General features: G+C 38.2%; 1 protein-coding gene across 1 annotated transcript in view; it reads right to left on the reverse strand.

Moving 5' to 3' along the window:
* Positions 1-21,660, reverse strand: part of SLC35F1 (solute carrier family 35 member F1) — a 156,712-nt gene that overhangs the window by 127,369 nt on the left and 7,683 nt on the right. The gene's annotated exons all lie outside the window — the stretch shown is intronic.

Raw genomic sequence — 21,660 nt, forward strand, 5'->3', positions numbered from 1 at the left:
CCCTCGAATGAGACCACTGAGAATAAAACTCACGCTCTTGATTTTGTACATTGCAGATAAATGGCAGAATAAAATTGTCATGTAAACACATCAAATCTTTTTTGGGGGAAAGGGAGCAAAGCAGAGTTGAATAAAAATTAAAAAAAATTTTTTCAGCAGGGAGAGGGATTTGAATCTATATATTTTAGACATATTGATATATGTCGAATCCTAATATACACCAGACACTGTGTCTGTTGTAATGAACAAGAGACCCTCCTTGACATCACAGAACTTAAAATGTGCAAACTTAGACCAGGGCTCACAAACTCAAGTCCCTGCCGGCTAAGTAAAGGATGAGCTCGTGGCCACCTGCAGGGTGCCCGTCTTGTCAGGTGTAGCGGGTGAGCCACAGCTCACTTCCTGGGATTGTTGCTGTCAGCCATGCAGAACCACTGTTGCCAGTTTGTTATTTCTGTGTTAGACAATTTTAGTAAATCGTTATGACAAAAAGAATAATCAGGGTACCACCTGAAACCCTAAAGGGGGTCCCTACACTAGTCAGAGAATGCGTCCCTGAAGCATCTACATCGAAGTTACCATATGAGGGAAGAACTGCTTACATTATTTGATTTTCTTTTCATATTGACTTTTGTGGCTAGAATCCGTTTTGTTTTCTCCCTTCCTCCCTGCTATTCCTTCCACTTATTCAAACTGATAGTCTATTCCTTCCACTTATTCAAACTGATAGTTGAGTTTCTGTTTCATTGCCTCAGAGAAAATGTGGCAGGGCCAATGTAGGATTAGCTTGCAAATCTTTCTGGCTTTTATTTTCCCAAAGCTTAATACCTTAGGAGTAATTTGCAGATGAGGTAAAAGAAGAAAAGATTTTCCAGTATATGCAGAGTTCTTGGATATCCAAAGGACAAAATACTACGTATTTCCTTCCCCAAGGAAGAAAGAAACTCCTCCCAGACTGGGAAGAGGTAGAGGAAGGAAAGAAGAAACAATAATGGGCTTCAGAGCAACAAGGATCCCAGCCTGGCCTCTTACTAATGCCACCGCTGGTGCGTCTAGACAGAGGGGTCTGTAGGCAGCTTAAAGAATATAGCTGTATCCCAAGCATGGCATCAGGAGCTTCTGGGCAAGAAGGGGCCATGCAGACAGGACGACAGGTAATTCAGTGGAGACTACATCTCCTGGTTACCCATGACCATGACCACAAAACCTCTGCACCATCCCTGACCGTGGAAAAGATCTTGTAACCATGGCGTGGCCCTAATGGGAGGGGAGAGCCCCAAGTGCAACAGAGGTGAGGTTTTCTTCCTCCTCATCAGTGGGAGCTAAGGTAAAAACAGAGTGAGTCACAGAAAATATGAAGATGTTTTATGTCCTCCACATTTGGGGATGTGGCTTGAAATTCAAACCCACTATAATTTTTAGTTATAGGCATCACACACTAAAGTGTGCATGTTTTCATATTAAGTCCTTTGGAACCCTTCTTTTTTTAAAATACAGATATGGCACAAATTTTTCTTTATAGCCACTAATTCTATGTCCTGACCTTGAAAGACTGCAAAGACAGTTCCTGCTGCTCCCTCCCTAGAAATTCAGGTGCCGGGTACTCTTGTCCTTGGAGGGACTAATAGGCAGGAAGAGTGGAGTTGGGGCATGTGTTGTCTACTCAGAGCATAGTCTTTGGGTGCTGGTGAGAGAAGGTTTCACATTGTATATTATTCACCTTTAACATAGTAGTTGAGAGTGATTCCATGCTGCGGTGAAGCTTGGAAACCCTTCGGATTGCATTTCCATAAAACCTGATCCATGTGTGGTAGGGCCAGGTACCCCATCATCTAGAAACCCTTTTGAGAGTTGTGCTCTTAATAAGTATTCCAGGGCATGGGCACAAAGGTACTGCCATAGGCGAACCAGGATGTACAGTCATCTTACCCTCATGCGTGGAGATACTTTCATGGTATATGGTGTATGGTATGTTGTGATTTGTTCTTTGTGCTTTGTCAGGAAAACATCACATCCTAAAAAATTACAAGCAGTTTGTCTGTTCTAAATCACCCAGTGGAAGGTGGACCAATAATGAAGGTGAACTGTGTGCTGGTCCACTAGCAATTCCACAAAGGTCTTTGCTAGGAGATCCACTGTTCCAAGATAGGTGGAGAGAAAAGCAAATTTTTCTCTGCTTCCTGATACTGAAAGATTAGGGAAAGGGATGAAAGCCAGAAGCATAGAGAATACTTTTACCTCTTGCTTATAAGAAAAAATTCAAATAAATGATTTAAAAAATCACACAAGAGAAAAGAAACAGTAAAAGATCATGGTAGGAAGAAAGATGGATTCACAGTAATTTGCAAAATGCTTCTATTAATTTTCAATTAATTGCAGAGTAAGTCGTAGACCTTAGGCCTACTGAGCCCTATTCCAGGAAGGCATCTCTAGAAAGTTTGGCTCTTCTTGAATTAACTAGATTGAGATTTAGGTAACAAGAACTTATTGGGAAGCACATGCTTTGAGTTCTAGGGACATACGTTGAAATGGGTGTTTTTTGATGCCACAGTTGAGTACTGATCTCTACTCTTAGTGTTGTCAGTTCACAGGATCCATCCAATTTTTCTCTGAAAAGCAATTTCCTCTTCCATGCATGTCTTAGCACTAAGAAAAATTTTGCTCTGACACCTTCAACCTCTGTCATCAATAATGGCTCTCAACAATCCGGGTGGAATTCACCTCTAACCTTAACTTCAGAGAGTGAAATTTTAACTTAAATTGTGAACACAAAATACACAAACACATGCCATCCAATCATTTGCTATCTGTCACTATCTGTCATGGGCTTTAAAGCCACCTAATAAGCTTCAGAAAATAAAAGTCTTCACTGCTGGAGGTATTTCAAGACATCTGGTTATCATGATTGATTGTAGCAGCCTGAGCCATATAATTTCTCTTACTTTGAAACAGATTTTGAGAGAGGTGTTTAAAGTTTTAGAGTCAGACCAAAGAGAAATCCTTCCAGGGAAAGCATTTCCAAAAAGCAATAATATGCTTTAGGTCATTCATTTGAACAGAATAATCACAAGGATCACCTAAGTTTTAGGGTAAATGGTCTTTAAGGATTAAATTTGGTCATGAAAAAGCACCAATCAGGTTATTTCATATTATAGGGCTTTGATAAGTCTATAAAAGTATAATTTTGTTACAAATGTTTTTGTGCATGTATATATATATACACATATACATATATATGAAAACAACAATGTCATTTCATAACGATGAATAATATAGAATACCTACATCCATTTACCTCTTGTTTTCAAATTGCTTTTTTATGCTAGGATTTATTAATGCCTTGTGTTTATTCTGTAGTCTATTGAGTTTCTTAATCTCAAAGAAAAAATAAGAAAGGAGATAGTAAAGTGTAAGTGGAGAAAATAATGAAATAGAAAACAAAGACATAGAAAGTATCATCCAAGTCAAAAGTTGTTTCTAAAAAAATTAGCAAACATACTTTACAATATTTCTTGATCTATCAGTTATTGAAAGTCACCGTAAAAATCTCCCACTTTGATGAATCAGTTTTTGCTTTATCTATTTTGAATCTATTCCGTAAGATGTTACGGAAAAACCCAAACGGACATTTTGGCCAACCCAGTGTATTACTAGGTACTTACAAGCTTAAGATTGTTTAACATTTTGATTAACTAAACCTTTAATCAATAGGTAGTGAGCCTTCTCATCACTAAGTAATATTTTTGTCTTAAAGTTTTTATCAAATATATCTATAGTAACTCTCAGTGTTTTTCCAGTTATCTTTTCCCATTCTTTTACTTTCAAACTTTTTTTTTTTTAAATCGTTCCAGTTTTAGGTGTATTTTTTGTAATCATACAGCTAGAATTTTTTAAAAATTATCCTGATTTTTTTTTTTAAGTGGGAAGTTTGGGGCATTTACATTGATTGTAATTTCTCACATATTTCTACTCATTTTTGCCAAATTTTTGGACTTTTTATTTGTCTCAAGTATTGTTTCTTCTCCCTGTTGCACTTCTTCCCTTCTCTTGGATTTATTGAATTTTGCTCCCTCATTTCATTGTCTTCCTCTGTTAGATTTTAAGTTTTGTGTCCTAATTCTATTCTTGTAGTGATTACTTAAAAATGTAATATTCCAGTGTTTAAAGTTAACTTCACCCTCCTCCAAATCAATACAGGAACCTTGGAACGTTTTAATCCCAACCATTACTTCCTGACTTAAATGTTATTGTTGTTCATGGTTCAAATAAACATTACCGTCATGTTTTACACAATTAAGGTTTGTATAGATGTGCCTTAATATCTATTATTTTCTTTATTTACCATTTCTTCTTTCACCTTACTACAATCTTATTTATTTTCCTGAAGAACATCTTTCCCTTACTGAAGGTCTGTTAGTAGTAAACCTTTTTTCACTTGTGAGAAAATAATCTTTAGTACACCCTCTTTTTTAAAGGATACTTTTATTATATGTAGGTTTTTTTCTCTGCACAGTTGAAAGGCATCATTACTATTTTCTAGATGTCATTGTTCATCTAATTGTTACTCCTTTTTTTGAAAAATAATGTTTTAACATCTTTATTGGAGTATAATTGCTTTACAGTGGTGTGCTAATTTCTGCTGTATAACAAAGTGAATCAGCTATACATATACATACTCCTCTTTTGTTGTGTTTAAGATCTCTTTTCTTTGGTGTTCTGTAGTTTAATTATGGTGTCTCTAGATGTGGTTTTATTTTAATTACTTTGCTTGATATTCACTAAATTTTCAGAATTTAGGGGACTCGGGTTTTTAGTTAATTCTGGAAAAGTTGTTACCATTATCTCTTTAGTGCCGCTCTCTTTTTCTTACCATAATCTCCTTCCAGAGTCCGAGTTCACGTTGCATCTTCTCAGCACTCTCCATGTCAATTAATATCTGTTTCATGTCTTATTTTTATCTATTTGTGCTGCATCCTGAATAAATTTTTAAGAACTTTCAGTGCACTAATTATCTCTTAATTGGAACTGATTCTGTTTAACCTCTACATTGAGTTTCTAATTTCAATTATTATGTTTTTCATTTCTAGAAATCCTATTTGGTTCTATTTTTTAGATCTACCTGCTCAATTTCTGATAGTCTCTTTCTTTGTCATATAATAAAGTCCTCCTCTATTTCTTTAAGCATATTTACTTTAAATTTTTAATCTGGTAATTCCAATAGTTGTAATGGGGCAGGTCTATTTCTGTATTGTTATGCTGGTTCCTATTCATGATGGTTTGTTTTCTTAATTTGTTTAACATTAAAAAAATGATTAGCTCATATTCCTTAGAACTTAATCTATGGAGATTTTTGAGATCATATTTTAAAGTTCATTCCTCCAGAGGATCTGTAATTGTTTATGTCTGGCACCTAGAGCAACTACTAATCTGAGACTACTTAAATTTTAGCCTCAGTGTTTTTTAATTCATAAGGATAATATGATTTCAGATATGCATGCATGTGGCCTTGTGGTCAGAAATTTGCAGGGGAGAATTTTTTTTCTTTTTTTAGTTTAAATTGTTGAGGAAATTTATTGAATTAAGTCTGTAATCAGAGTTCAAATATTTATGAAAACATGTTCTCTAAATGTGGTTTATTAAAATTGTGTTGTGTTTAATAAAGGTTGCATTCATTTCCATACAGGTGGTAAGAATTGTTCCTCTATAATCATAAAAGCCCTTCTTCTTTTTTTTTTTTAAACTGTATTTAACATTTACTGCTTAAAACTTATTTCCTATATGGCATTGCTTGATTTGTGGCTTTGCACATTCTTTAGTTCTGGGAGCTTTCAGAGAAACGAAGTATTAATATAACGCAAAAACTCAGCTGAGAGCTGGTACTATTTGTTTTCTGCCCTGTGTTTTCTTTTCTTTTTTATTTTATTATTTATTTATTTATTTTAACATCTTTATTGGAGTATAATTGCTTTACAATGGTGTGTTAGTTTCTGCCTTACAACAAAATGAATCAGTTATACATACACATATGTTACCATATCTCTTCCCTCTTGCATCTCCCTCCCTCCCACCCTCCCTATCCCACCCCTCTAGGCGGCCACAAAGCACTGAGCTGATCTCCCTATGCTATGCGGCTGCTTCCCACTAGCTATCGATTTTATGTTTGGTAGTGTATATATGTCCATGCCACTCTCTCACTTTGTCACAGCTTACCTTTCCCCCTCCCCATATCCTCAAGTCCATTCTCTAGTAGGTCTGTGTCTTCATTCTGCAGGGGAGAATTTATTTCTATTGATTTTGCTCTAACCAGATCAAAGCTCAGAGAGACACATATCCCTACTTCTTCTTTTTATGAGACAGAGTTCATCCACTGAGAGGCTTTCCCTTTGCTGGTCCTGAATTTATTCTAGGTCTCTGGTCCTACAGTCCATACTTATTGGGTTCTAGGCTTTTACTTTTGAATGCCATACAGGTGACCCATTAAAATCAGTACTCTGAAATCAGCCACTGAACCACCAGGATTGAGGGTACATGGAGGTAAACCAGCACCAGGGTATGTCCATCCAGATGACCTTCTGGCTGACAGCTGGGTCTGGCTTCTACAAATTCCCATAAGTTTCCTGTAAGATCAATTATACTTTTAAAAAAAAAGGACTTTAAAAAAAAACGTTTTATCCCATAATCTTAGGGGTGCTGTACTGTGAAAGGTTTCTCAGATTATATATCCTATGTCAAGTTTACAAACCAAAAAAAAAAAAAAAAAAAAAAAAAGAAATCCTAATATGGTCATTCTAAAAAGTACTCATTGTCTGAATTCCAATAACATAAAATATACTAGAGGCCCACCTTGGCAAAATATGCTAAATAAAAAAATAGGGGCTCCCCTGGTGGTGCAGTGGTTGAGAGTCCGCCTGCCGATGCAGGGGACACGGGTTCGTGCCCCAGTCCGGGAAGATCCCACATGCCGGGGAGCGGCTAGGCCCGTGAGCCATGGCCGCTGAGCCTGCGCGTCCGGAGCCTGTGCTCCGCAGCGGGAGAGGCCACAACAGTGAGAGGCCCGCATACCGCAAAAAAATAGAAGATAGAAGACTAATTTATTTATAGGATATAGAATTCTTGAAGTTAACCCATTCAGCTATATCAATAGTAAAACTACCTTCTCAACCCCCAAAAAGGCTAGGAGGAGAGGCTCTGGTTAGGGTTCTGAATGCTAGGAATTTATTTAGAGGGAAATAGAGAGGTGCCCTTGTCCTGAAAAGCTCTGAGATAAGCCTGGCTCCTGTCTGTTTTTCCTTAGTCCCCAGGTATGGAAGGGTATACATGAATTTAACAACAATAAAAAATTAGGTTAATCTCTGTCTAGGAAAGAGATGAATCCATTGAGTCACATATATTCTGCAGTAAAAAGTTTTCATTAAAATTTCTAGTAATGTGGACATTGTTTATTTATGGCTCCTCATAAAAATATTCTTAGGGGTGTTTATTTATGGCTCCTCATAAAAATATTCTTAAGGGTTATGTTCAAAACTAGCTTGCTATTTACCTGAGCTTAGTTTTAAGACACTGAGCTGCAGAACCACCACGGGCAAATCTGATTCTGTGTCAGTCACAGACCTGGGTTTCTAGAGCACAAATCTACTCACAGAGGTACTGAAAAATCCTAGGAACAAGACAAGAGAGTTATCTTTGGGATAAAGCTTACATCTGTCTTGTGATTGTCTGGGTTTCTTTATCAGTCCTGTCAGTCTCTTCTAGTTGACCATGGTTAGGATAGAGTCCTCAATGAGGCTCAGTGCAGGGAATTTTCTCCATTTCCGGGCATAGTGGACTAAAAAAGACATCTGGTTTTACTTCATATGATTCTCCTTAAACTACTCGTGATCCTTCTTTTATAAGCAAATGTTAGGTAATAGGTATCATGAGAAAAAATATGCCAAAATTCACTTCTAATGTTAAAAAATAATACTAAAAATAAATTCTTATAAATAAGACGGTCAGCTGAATTGAATACAAACAAAAGGACATGAAAACTTTTTTTAAAAGTAGCTGTAGAAACACAGGTTCCAAAGATATCCTTCTACACACAGGTGAGCGGCTGAGCCCTAAAACAGGATGCTCTGACAAGAGAGGTGTGGAGAAGGACGTGAGGCAGAACATTCCAGGTGGAGAATGAGGGAAGGTAAGAGGACAGAAGAGTTGGCATCCTCCAGAGGAGGGTCAAAAATCCAAATCACCAAGTCCTAGGAGGTGTTGTTGATATTCAGTGGTGAAGATATCCTAGGGGTCTGAACAGAATCGACAGGGAAGAGTGATGGGGATCTGAATCGCTGTGGTTTTCAGGTTTAGGGGGTTACTTGAGTTGCAACATTGGGAAAGTTACTGTCGTAAGAATAGTAGTATCCACACCTTACAAAAGTGAGCACGAGAGAAGTCAACATCCACCCAACCCAGGACTGCAGCAAAAGGAGGTTTAACAGTGTGACCTCAAGAAGAGGTCAAACAAGTAAAGAGGAATAGGGAATGGCTTGATAGGCAGCTCTTAACCAAGAAATTTTCTTCCTGCCAAAGGCCAGTGTGGTCTATGTACCCACTGCCCCTTCACACTCACGCAATGTAAAACCATTCCTAAGCAGGCAGAGACCATTTTTTTCAGGGTTCATGGTGGATGCCAAAGGGACTTGGAAACTATAGTACCAAATTAAAAAGATCATTCTGTAGAACAATGGGACTATAAATGAGGAAGAAACTGATTAAAGTCTGAATACTGATTATTAAAAAAAGACTAAGAAGTATCTGCAATTTGTAACCAATTTCTCATAGATCAGTGAGGAGCTTAGAGGACAATAAAAAGCAGAGACTGGACGGGATCAGAACAGAGATCATTCCCTGACCAAGGTTCTGGCATTTTCCCTTTTAAACTCAAGAGGAAAATTCTTAAAGAATTTTAATCCATCCTTTTCATTCTGAGTTTTCACAATGAACCATACAACTATCCCATGCTCCATCTATAAGGGACACGGGAAGGCTTACCTGCTTTACTTTCTTAACCATTCCAGTAAGTTTTGATTTAATGGAAGAAATACAATGAAATAAAATTTGTCTAAGATAGTACAAGGATAGGGAGGCTTACTTAGAAAAGAGGAACTTCTGTCAGTTATATTTAACAGTATCTGATGTATAGCTTCCCATTTTTAGGGACCATGGAGAGATCAAAGAGAGTTTGAAGGTGTGCACTGAAAGCTATGATAAGCATAGAAAAAAGGACCTATGAAGACAGCTCTAAAAAGTGTGCAGTAGTCCTTACTCAAAGATGGAAAGGTTTGGTGATTTAATATGACTTAAGGTGACTTTGAGGGATACAAAAGATAATTAGAAAGAAGTGGGTTTATAAGACAGTGGCAGAAATTCTGGTCAGGTATCAGTAAAAATAACTTTTTAACAAGTTAAAAGTTATGGAAGTAGCTGCTTGGGAAAATTCTTTCCTACAATAAGGATATAGGAATATGTAAGAAAATAAATCACTTTTTCATTTGGCATTATGTAGGTGCTGTGAGCTTTGAGTGCAAAAAAAAAAAAGATCAACTGCAGATTAAAATTTTATAAAAAATGTAATACATAGAAAGAGGGAAGTGATCACCCTCTTTCCACTCTGAACAGCAGAGCAGTGGGTTTTTCTCTCGCAAAGGAAAAAGGAATAAACAGAAGGTGCTAAGAAATCAGTATGGAGAGGGTCTGGAGAGGTTTGCCTAGAGGAGAAAAATGTACATGAGGTGTGTTTCAAATATTTCAGTGAGAAGAATTTAATATTCCATGGGGCCTCCCAAAATAGACTTAGGATACTGGGTATCAGTGAAAAAGGAAACAGGTTTTGAGTCATTGTGAGGAAGAAATTTAATCGTCAGAGTTGACCAAAGATGGGATGCATTTCCCTGGAATATAATGAGTTCAAAATAAGTATACTCTGAGTCCCTGGTTTGGATATTGTAGAGGTAGAGATTATATAGTTGGAGTAGGTGACTCTTAAAGTCTCCATCAGTACTCTTTTGTTCTTTAAACAGTCTCACTATAAACAACAAAAAATTATTTTCCTTATTTGACTCTGTCTAAAATCAGATTAGCCAACTATGAACAATGTAGTGACTACAGATACTTTCTCAAGTTTGTTACAAAACAAGCCTTTTCTCCTACCCTTCGGGTATGACTTCTCACTTTCTGCCCCCAAATGCGGGTGTGAATACATTCTGAAAAATGGTAATTTTAAAAACTGCTGGCCATATTAGTTGGTAATATACATGTGTATGACAAAGACAATGGTGATGTTTGTGAAGGTGAGGCTGCTTCATGTCACGAAACTGCAAAACATCTGAGTGATGACATGTGGAGTTACCAGAGTATCCTTGGCAGGAGGAAACCACATAAAACATTTTGCTTTCTTTTATAACCCAAATAATTAGCTTAATGTCATTGTGTTAACCAATTGGAAAATTTTGCTCTTTCTGACGGTTTTCTTCAAGTTAGAAAGAAATAGATTATTCCAAATTTGCATATTTAAAGTATTGAATTTCTTATATTTATTGCCAGTGAGGATTTGCCTTAACAGAGAAGCGTTGACAAGGATTCTTGTTATGACTTTTCACATCTCGAGTCTAAGAAAGAGATCAAGGAAAGTGGGCCATGTTGAGCTACTCAGTGGAGCTTGTCTCTCATTTCTAATTTGTCAATTTGAGTCTATAGGAAGTAAAAAATGAGAACATTTTTTCTGGCCATGCCACACAGCATGCAGGTTCTTAGTTCCCCCACCAGGGGACTGAAGGATTGAACCCAGGCCCCAGCAGTGAAAGCGCTGAGTCCTAACCACTGGACCTCCAGGGAATTCTCAACAGTCATTATTTTTATAATAAAAACAAACTGTAAATATTAAACACTTAAAGCTGGCATTGCCCATATCATATCCCAAAACACAACAAATACAATGAGGTAAGGGCAGAGCTGACTGTGATGGGAAGCAGAATTCCCATTTACAGGGCTCTGGTTCAAGTCTTGGCTCTGCTTCTTATTAGGTATATGCCTTTTATTTGCCTTCACTTAAAAAGATACTTTCATTATATATAGACTTGTAGGATGACAGGTTGTTGTTTTTTCCAGCACCTTAAAAAAGTTGTTCCATAGCCTTCCTGGCCCTATTGTTTCTAGCAAGTGGTGTTTTTCCCTCTTTGTAGTGTATCTTCTTTCTTTTGCTGCTTTCAAGATTTTCTCTTTGTCTTTAGTCTTTAGCAGTTTGACTATGATATAACCAGGTGTAGCCTTCTTTGCATTTATACTGCTTGGGATTTCCTGAGCTTCTTGGATCTATTTGATGTCCTTCAACAAATCTGAAAAGTTCTTAGCTAAGATTTCTTCAAATATTTATTCTTCCCCATTGTCTCTCACTTCTTCTGGAGTCCAATCACATGCATAATGGATCATTTCATTTTGTCCCAGGTAGTCTATTGTTTTTCTTTTTGTTTTTCACTCATTTTTTCCTGTCCCAACTGGATATTTTGTACTCACCTATCTTCAAGTGTACAGATTCTTTCCTCTGCTGAATCCTACATTCTTCATTTCTGATATTGTGTTTTTTATCTCTAGAATTCCTACTTGATTATTTTAAAAATAGTTTCCTGGGCTTCCCTGGTGGCACAGTGGTTGAGAGTCCACCTGCCGACGCAGGGGACACGGGTTCGTGCCCCGGTCCAGGAAGATCCCACGTGCCGTGGAGCAGCTGGGTCCATGAGCCATGGCCCCTAAGCCTGCGCATCCGGAGCCTGTGCTCCTCAACGGGAGAGGCCACAACAGTGAGAGGCCCGCGTACCGCAAAAAAAAAAAAAAAAAAAAAAAAAAGTTTCCTGGTCTCCAATGAAATTCCCCATATCTTCAACCTCTTCCACTAGAACTTATGATTTTTATCATAGTTATTATTAAGTTTTTGTCTGATAATTCCAATACCTATGACATCACTGGGTCTGTTTCTATTGATCATTTTCTCTCTTGACCATGTGTCACATTTTTCTTGCTTCTTCACATGTCTAGTAATTTTTTATTGTATCTGGACATTTTGTATAAAATAACAGTAGAGGCTGAACTAAATAATATTTACTTTCCAAAACAGGATGCCCTTTTTGTGTCAGGCTGCTTGGTTTTTGGGACTGAGTCAATCTGATCAGTGGGGCTGCACTTTCTTGTACCTTTAGTTTGACTTAGTTCACTGCTGACTTCAAATATTTGCAAGCAGGATCCGCACTACCTTTTTTCGAGACTTGAGGTTTGAGCACTGTTGAAGTTTTAGAGCTCTCTTTGCACTTTCCAACAAAGCAACCAACTGTCTGAACCACTAAAAAATATATCTTTGCATTATAGCTCAGCTGACTACTGTTTGGGTTGCTGGGGAATTCTCTTTGCTCTCCAGTCATGTGACAGGCTTTCTGCACCATAGAAATCTCTCTCTGTCTGGAATGTCTCTGAAACATTTCCCTCAGCAATCCTGCCATGCCACCAACCCTTGGAAGGTGAAAGTCTATCGTGCCTCAAGTTCATTTCTCTCAGATCTCCTGAACTGTTCCCTCCACCTTCAAAGGAAGACTGTCATGTACCTGGGGAGACTCCACCCAACTCAGGTGGAACCTCTTTTAGCTCTCCTGCTCCACACCTCAGGCTTTGGTATCCTACACGCCCAGCACTAGACACAGATCCATGAAATATAGTTTGCAGGTATACGTAGACCTGCTCTGTGGCTGGGGTCCTTTAGAATTAAAATCTGCCATATCAGCTCACGTGTGGCCAGTAAAACCTAAAGTTCTGGCTGCCTTTTTTTTTTTTTTTTTTTTTTACCTCTCTGTAGATTCCTTCTCTTGTCACTCTGCCATGAATGAGAGAAGCTGTGAATCTTTTCTGCCTTACAAAGGGAATTTTCTGTAGTTTTATACATTTAGGTCTCTTTCCTTCCTTAGCTTTCTGGTAGGTTCATAAAAACAATGATTTTATATGTTTTTTGTTGGTAGAGTGAGACTGATGGTCTTTTGTGATTTACTATATGCTAAATAGAAGCGGCTCTACACTTTTTGATAAGTCAGTATCTCAAAGCTTCAGTTTCCGTATCTATAAAATGACCTAAATGATGGTTGTAAGGCTTATAGATGATGTAGTTGTGTTGTACATTCTCATTTCCTTTATCTTTCTCCTCTGGGGGGTACTTGAAATGGTGCACAGCGTGGTCATAAAATCAAACAAACTCACTATGCACTATTTCTTTCTTTCTCCCTCATTTAAGTGTGTTCTTCTCTGTCAATAATTATCCAAGTTGAATGGACTGGCTTTTCACCTGTTGCTTCAGAAAAATCTTACTCATCCTGGAATATACTACTTTTATTCAGAGCCAGAAGTAAATTAAAGGCCAACCCTAGAAAAGTCACATACAATTGAATACTGTCTCTCAAATATCAACTAGACTGGCATTTTAATGAAACCACCTTGGAGCACATAAAATGATCAATATAATTAGTAAACAACTTTTATTTAATAGTCATCCTCATTTTTTTAGGGAGGAAATTTGAGTCACAGAGATATTAAGTTGACCTGCTTAAAGAAGGAACGTAACCATGGTAGAAACCATCCTTGAATATAATTTGACTGTTCTGAATCCCACAGCAGTCATCTAAACCATGCTGCTAATTTATACCAATTTGGGATTCCTGGAACCTACTTCCATGCCACTTTCATTATTTTTTACAGAAGAGATAAAAAAACATATATACTAAACTGACTTCATTCTTTTTGTATTAAACATTAATACAAATGCCACAAGAGTGAAGAAAACCATATGTAAATGACACTGAGCTATAGAAAAAGACAGGATCTATTTGGCTGATGGGCATATTCCTGCACTGATATTGGCTAAAATGATCTCTATTTCTCTCTCCGATCCATTCTTCTCGGACATATTAACACCAGTAAACCTCCCCTGGAATCCAAAATCCAAATGCTGGAAAATGCCCCTGGGTTCCCCCTCATATTCTGCTTTCTAAGCAAAAATAATCTTTTCTTTTGAATGGATAATTCTGGTTATACCACAGCTAAACTGACTCAAGTACTTTAGTTTACATGATGCCCTAAAGGATTATTACTGATGTCATTTATGTGATCACAAGCTGTGTTTACAGCCATAAAGAAAGCTAGGCTTGGGTAGTATTAATAGCCTTACTAATTACACTACTATAAAAGGTTTATGGATGATATAAATTTCCACATTATTACTCCAATATTTTGGCGGTGGCGTTCTTCCAGAGGAAGGTATCACAGGGCCCATTTGTTTTCCCTTCTTTGCACTAATTCATGAGGAGATGAAAACAAGAGACTGAGTTAAAGAAAGAAGGAAAGGAGTCCGCTGGGACTTCTTCTTACACTGCAGAGGGATCATTATAATTTCATGTTTTTATTTTAGGGTTTAAAAGTTATTTCATCTTGCCCATAAACATGTGAAAGAATGCTCATTTCACTGGTAATTAAGGAAATGAAATTTAAAACAATAAGTATTTTTCACCTTTCAGATTGAAAAAAAGTTACTGATAATATCAAATGTCAATAAGTAAGTGGGAAAACAGATACTCTCAAATACTGTTAGTATGCTTTTGAACTGGTAATACCTTTGGAAAGGACAGATTCGGTGATATTTATCAATGTTTAAAATGCCTCTTGACTCAGCATTTAAATTTTTAGAAATCTAAACTATGAGATACTCTCATGTATTTAAGGATATATCTACAAGGTTGTTTCTCATAAATGGATGGAAATGCAAAATGGCAACAATCTGTATGACCAGTAATTGTGAGTTTATCAATACTACTGTAGCAATTAAAAATGATTAGGTAAATATATATGTACTGAGATGGAAAAATTTCCAGTATATATTAAGTGGAAAAAGCAAGTTTCAGAATATGTATAGCTCCTAGCATTTACATGAAAAACACATTATAACCATGTACATGATGCATATGCATAAAAAATTCTGTGAATGGTGAATAACAAAATTTCAACAAAGATTTCCTTTGAAGAAGAGAGTGGCATTTATGCCATAGGTGAGAAGCACTATCTTTTTTTTTTCGCGGTACGCGGGCCTCTCACTGTTGTGGCCTCTCCCGTTGCGGAGCACAGGCTCCGGACGCGCAGGCTCAGCGGCCATGGCTCACGGGCCCAGCCGCTCCGCGGCATGTGGGATCTTCCCGGACCGGGGAACGAACCCGTGTCCCCTGCATCGGCAGGCGGACTCTCAACCACTGCGCCACCAGGGAAGCCCTAAAGTGAATTGATTTTAATTGGAAGTTCTATATTAAGAGATGGACTGATTTTTTCTTTTTCTTTTTCTTCTGCGCCACATGGCTTGTGGGATCTGGGATCTTAGTTCCCAGCCAGGGATAGAACCCGGTCCACAGCAGTGAAAGTGCCAAGTCCTAACCACTGGACCGCCAGGGAATTCCAGAACTGAATTCTTTGAGTTTAGCGATAATGCTGTGTACAGAGCACAGTATGAACCAAAGTTACATCTTCTGAAACTAGTACCTAAAATATTAAGTTAATTTTTTTACATTAGGATCAACGTCTCCTGCTCTAAAACCCAAGGCAACTTGGCTTGCACTTCAGAAGACACCCTACTCAGAAAACAAAAATTAGTTATTATATCTCTGGTCTCCTTTCCTCAAGTAGATGGGCATATTAGAAAGCAGAAATAGCAACATTCTAGTATATTGATTTTGAGTCTCTTTGAATCCTTGTTAAAAGACCGTATTTCGGTTTACAAAATGAAGCTGGAAAGTAGATGTTGATTTTCATTGACATGGAAAATAGTCACCTTTTATTAACCAATTCCTCTCCCAACTGTTTTTAAAAATCCTGGTTTCAATAAAAGGCACAAATAAACAAGGATTTACATGATCATCCAAAGCCTGGTTGACTGCTGCACTTCAGCTTAGCATAAATAAAGTTTTAAAAGGGGGATTACAGTGCTGAAGATGTGGCGGATGTCAGAGACAGAGAGCTGTTCAGGGGTGGTAGCAGCGGTCCAGGTGAGAAGGAATGCTAGGCAGTGCTAGGGTTGATGGGGATGGAGAGAGGGCATCTGAAGGGGTCTCATCAGGTGCTGGTACCCAGTGGGCTCAATAAATATTTGTGAAATTTAACTGAAGACAACTTTGTACCATCAATATATTCCACAATCAAATGAAACTTCAACCCCAGAGATGATGGGACTTTTCTAAGTTAGTTGCTGGCTGTGTTTAAACTTTAACCTTGGGAGCTGCATCGATACACAGGGGGATACCTGTGGCTAGAGATACGCTTGCTAAGGGGAGATACTCTTTTCTGGTTTTCAGGTGAAGCCATGAATAAATAGATTAGATCAGGGATTTTGGTACAAGATTAAGAGGATGCAATCATGGTTTCTTCAAGGGAATTATAGTCATTGCTGTACTTAGTTGGATATTTATCTGTGCTGCTTTCTAGAAATGAATTGGAACTACTGGAAACTGTACCTATTGTAACCCTAGTTTACTCCTCTAGAATACTACGAAATGGAAACCTAACACCTTGAAAGAGATGTGATGAATACGTGCTGAATGCTAAGAAAATAAGATGAGCTAGTTGGTTGAAAGCAAGCGGTTGATATTTTGTCCTTCCTTCCCATCCCTCCACATACGCTAAAGGTCCCAGTGAGTGGTTGGCAGCCTTTTCCCTTTGTCAGGTACTAGAATAAAGGCTGTGAACTCTGATATCCTCCGCTGTGTTATTACTTTTCATTTTATAACATTAAATTATTGTGGTTTCTATTTTATCGTTGTTAGAAACTTAGGAAGAGCTTAAATTCATGTAACAGTAAGTGCTAAAGGTACATTCCTAAATCACCAGAAAGGTAAAGACTTCTCAAAAGGATAAAGCCAGAAAAGTAAAGGGCTATTTTCCACTACGTAAAGGGGTCACTTAAGTCAGGCAAAAAGACCTAAATCTGTGATCCATATATAAACTGCTTGTAAGAGGAGAAGAGACTTTTGAGGGTCTTGGGAGCCACTAATAATCATGAAAATACCAACTGCTCTAGCTCATAGACGCCTAGCAGCCAAGAGGTTGCCACAGCCAAGTCTAAATAAAGGAGGTGGGTGATGTCAGTGCTGTGTCCTCCCAGGAGACAGCAATGGGGGTGGGGGGCTGCAGGGACTGGGGGAACAGCTGCCACTCTTCCGAATGCAAAGTCAGGGTCCTGGAGCAAGGGGTGTGCACGGTCAAAGAAAGGCCAAGAGGAAGGCCGTGAAACAGCAATGGATTGATTCTAACGACTGAATCCTTCTGTTGTGAATAATTGGGAAAGGGTGGCTGAATGGAGCAAAGACTGATAAAATGGATAGCAGAGAAGTAAATTCTTTTGCAATGGAGATTTGGTGGAGATAAGGGAAAGCTGGTGGGGGCGGAGCTCAGATCTGTACTCTTGCAATGACAGGGACTGTTTACTCTCCTCCTCTTGTCTGTGAGCTTAGAAGGGGTGTCAGAAGGGAGATGATCTTCACTCAGTTAGGTATCCTTCACACCTGGTAGTACACTGCCTAACAGAACAAGGCCCTCAAGAAGTGTTTGCCGACTTAATGAATGAAATAATGTATGAAAGAACACATAAAGGAGGAATGAGCAACTGAGGAAAGTAAGATAAATTTAGATAAGAGAAAGCTGAATAGATGTAATCAGGTCAGAGTGTTCTAGAAGGTTCTGTATGAAGTAATCATGGGCAGACCTAAAGCTATAAACCTCTGTAGGCTAGGGAGAATTTGAATCCTTGGCTTGTACACCAGGTTGATTCCTTCAGTTAAGAGACACTGAGTATAGAAACACACTTATCAATGACTTTCCTGTCAGATATCTAAATTAGTCAACATAACTGATGCCAAAACAAGAGAAATCAGGGATTGAGATCTATTATGTTTCCATATAGTAAACAACTTACAATTTTTAACAGGGCAGAGACTTCTACATTTATGCCACTCACATAAGCTCTGCCCACACGTTGCTCTGTGAAAAAGAAGTTACCAAGTTCCTTAACTTTATTTATAGAAGTTGAGTTCTTTGCTTGCTCCTGAGTGATCTTAGTTTCTTTTAGTCTGACAAAAGTGTAAAATCAATAGCTTGCTTAAAGCTGTGCTATAATGGTCCTGAGTTTAACACAGCACAGCTGGAAATTTCGACCTCCGTGAATGACATTCACTAAGCCAAAAGTTGAATTGTGCTTGTAGGTATAGGACCAGCTGCTTTGAACTTGGTGAGGCCCTAGTAGTCCATCGAGTTTGTCCGCAGCGTGTTCTTCTTGCTGAAAGATGGCTGAACGATGGCTCCGCGATCTGTGACAGCCTCTCCCCTTCTTAGCTAGAGAATGACGCACTGGCTGCCTACACTTCCCTGGCTGTGTAGCCCCCAGTGCTTTGTGCTCTCTCTGGGTATTTCGCAGCTCTTTTTCATCTTGGACCAGTTTTACTTTTTCCTATTGTCACCCTGATTTTATTTTTCAACTTTAAAATAGACATAATATTCTTACCCTGTCAAAAAATGGGAGCGAGATTCCCTCCTTCCCCTTCTGATTTCTTGTAGTTCGGACCATTTGAGTGAAGTTATGCTTGAAAGTTGAAGGGGGGCGCTGGCTCCTTCTGAACAGATTCTGGGTGCCCACGGTCTCCCACCACGTAGCTTCCTCAGGCAGGAGGGAGCCCCACTCTACATGCTGCGGGGGAAGGACTTAGGCTCAGGCATTTCAGAATTAGTCCTGCTCTAGTATAATAATTATATCAATGAATTCCCTCATTCACAATGGACACCGTAGGTAAGAAAGCATCTAAAATGTCTCTCCTTTTTGCTCCCTCTGTAAATCAGACCAGTGCCTACTCTGACATCCAGTGACAAGTTAAGGAGAACATAAGTGCTGGGATATGGCTAATGAATTTCAGGGTCCGCATGATAGAATTGATTCAAATTAAGGGGTACATGTGTAAAATCCAACTTTCTGGGGAGGAAAATCAATCATTTATTAAGCAAATCTAATTCCAATGATGGCAGATTATATTCATTGAATGCTTTTTATATGTCTGACACTGTGCTAGGAGTTTTCCACATATATTACCTCACTTGGTCCATGTGAAAGCTGTAAGGCAGTTACTATTATTACTCTGACTTGTGAAAGTTAACCCAGGATGTTAACCCAGGATGACTCAGGCAAGTTAACCCAGGATGACTCAATGGCTCTTGAATTTCTATTGAACTGAGAAACAGAAAATGTCTAGATCCTAATTGTTTAATTTAGTGAACATAAGTAATAATTCCCAAATATGATTTTTAAGGGTAGACATTTTCTTAGACATGTCTAATTAGGCAGTTAAAGGTAAAATAAAGTAATATTCATGTTCTTTCATACAAAGACATATCAAATAGTAAAAAATTGTCACAAACAAATTTTGATCATATTTTCTTTTATCTGGAAGTAATTTCTTTTATATTTTTTCCTCATACAGGTCACTGAAGGGGCCCAGTCACTCCAACTTGTAGTCAGAACCCACCATTTGCAGGAACCACATTTAAATTTGGTGAGTTACACATTCTTCTTCCTGGTCCTCAAAAACTCAGAAATGGAAACGAATGAAACCAGACAGTCAAAAAAATGCATGGACAGGGAACTCTGATCTAAAGATAATCACAATGCAATTCTCATCCTGTGAAGAAAAAATAACTTTGCTTCATTGTTTTATTCCCCCCGCCTCCCGCCCTGCAAATCTCATGCAGCAGACTGCAATAGTGTCTGCAAGATGGCTAACTGCTGAGTCTTTGATTTAATGAAAACTTAGGGAAAGCAATTCAATTCACTGCAGGGACTGCTTTGTTCTTCCATTATGATTCTTTTTTAATGAGAAAGATGATTGTAAGGATAAACTCTATTCCTCTGAATTTTTACACTAATTACATACAAAGCACTATTTTGGCAGAAGGGGACTTATCTCCTTCAGGCAATATAGTTATCATCTTGTAACCACCCTTCAATCTCCCACAAGAATGCTGGAGCTTCGTGCCAAGAATGAGTATTGCTCTATGCCAGCTCTCAGCATGGATAGATGAATGCTTAAAGATTTCCAGAATTAACAGTCAACATAGACTCCAGATAAAACAGGAAGACAATCCCTCCCTCCATGCTTATATGCTGTTTGGAATAGAAGAATCAGAAGGGCATCCATTAATCAAGTATTTGGCATGGGGAATGAGGGAGGGCCTGATGTATAGTGTGTGTGTGTGTGTGTGTGTAAGTTTATGTAAGGATTCATTAAAAGAAAATGGTGTTGCATATTCATGTCATTTTCCTTCAGTCTAAAAGTCATTTATTGTGCTAACTGATATTGAAAGTTCTGCCTACGGATTCACTCTATTTGAGATTCAGTCACTTTAGCACAAACAGTACATGCACTATTAGGTACTGTAAATTTGGTTAAGACTATGGGAGACTTGACTTGGGGCAGATTCACCCTGTAAGCACTGCATATGTATGAAATTTATGTACTTTTACATTATTTAATAGATTGTGAGCTTGATAAATAATAATTCATGTCCCAGGAGCAAGTTCTTTAGAGTAGGTACATTTTCTGGGGTTGGAGGAAACTATACTCATTCTTGCAGCCTGAAAGCATGCCACAATGAAGTAGGAAGTTCTAATGGCATTTCCTAATACCCATAAGTGACTGAGGGAATAGCTACACATTGGAAACTCTGAGCCCAGTGATAACATTATTTCATCATGGCAGCCGTGGAGTGAGAGTAGACAGTCAGTTCTCTTGCTTTTTTTTTCCCCTTTGGTCAAGTGTATTAAAGCATAATTTATATGTAATAAAAGGCACCCCTTTTAAGTGTACAGTTTGAAGAATTTTGACAAATGTATATAGTCATGTAACCTCTTCAGTAATCAAGGTATACAGAACATTTCCATTATCCCAAAAGTTCCCTTGTGTCCCTTTGCAGTCAACACCCCACTTCCCACTCTACCAACCATTGATCTATTTCCTGACCTTATAGTTTTGCCTTTTCCAGAATATCACATTACTTTGCATTATGTAATTATGTACATTGTATATAAGCTTTCGTGTCTGGCTTCTTGCACATAGCATAATGCTTTCGAGATTAATCCATATCATTGCATGTATCAGTAGCGTTTTCCTTTTATGGCTGAGTCATACTCCATTGTGTGCGTTTACCACAACTGTTTTTCTCCTTTCACAAACTGATGAGCTTTTGGGTTGGTTACAGTTTGGGCGTTATGAATGTGAATAAAACTGCAATGGACATTTGCGTATAGTTCTTTGCGTGGATATGATGTTTTCATTTCTCTTCGAAGAATGTGATTGATGGGTTACACGGTAAGTGGATGTTTAACTTTATAAGAAACTGCCAAACCGTTTTCCAAAGTGTCCGTATCGCTTTGCATTCCCAGCAGCAGTATATGAGAGTTCCAGTTGCTCCATATACTGGCAGGCAGTTTTGCTAGAAATGGATTTTAATTTTCCCCTTTGATGTTCTCTAACAATTTCCCAGCATGGTTTGTGTAAAAATCCCTTCACCCCCACCCGC

Source organism: Neophocaena asiaeorientalis, unplaced genomic scaffold (genome assembly GCF_003031525.2).
Source record: "Neophocaena asiaeorientalis asiaeorientalis breed wild unplaced genomic scaffold, Neophocaena_asiaeorientalis_V1.1 scaffold125, whole genome shotgun sequence".
Lineage (NCBI taxonomy): Eukaryota > Metazoa > Chordata > Mammalia > Artiodactyla > Phocoenidae > Neophocaena > Neophocaena asiaeorientalis.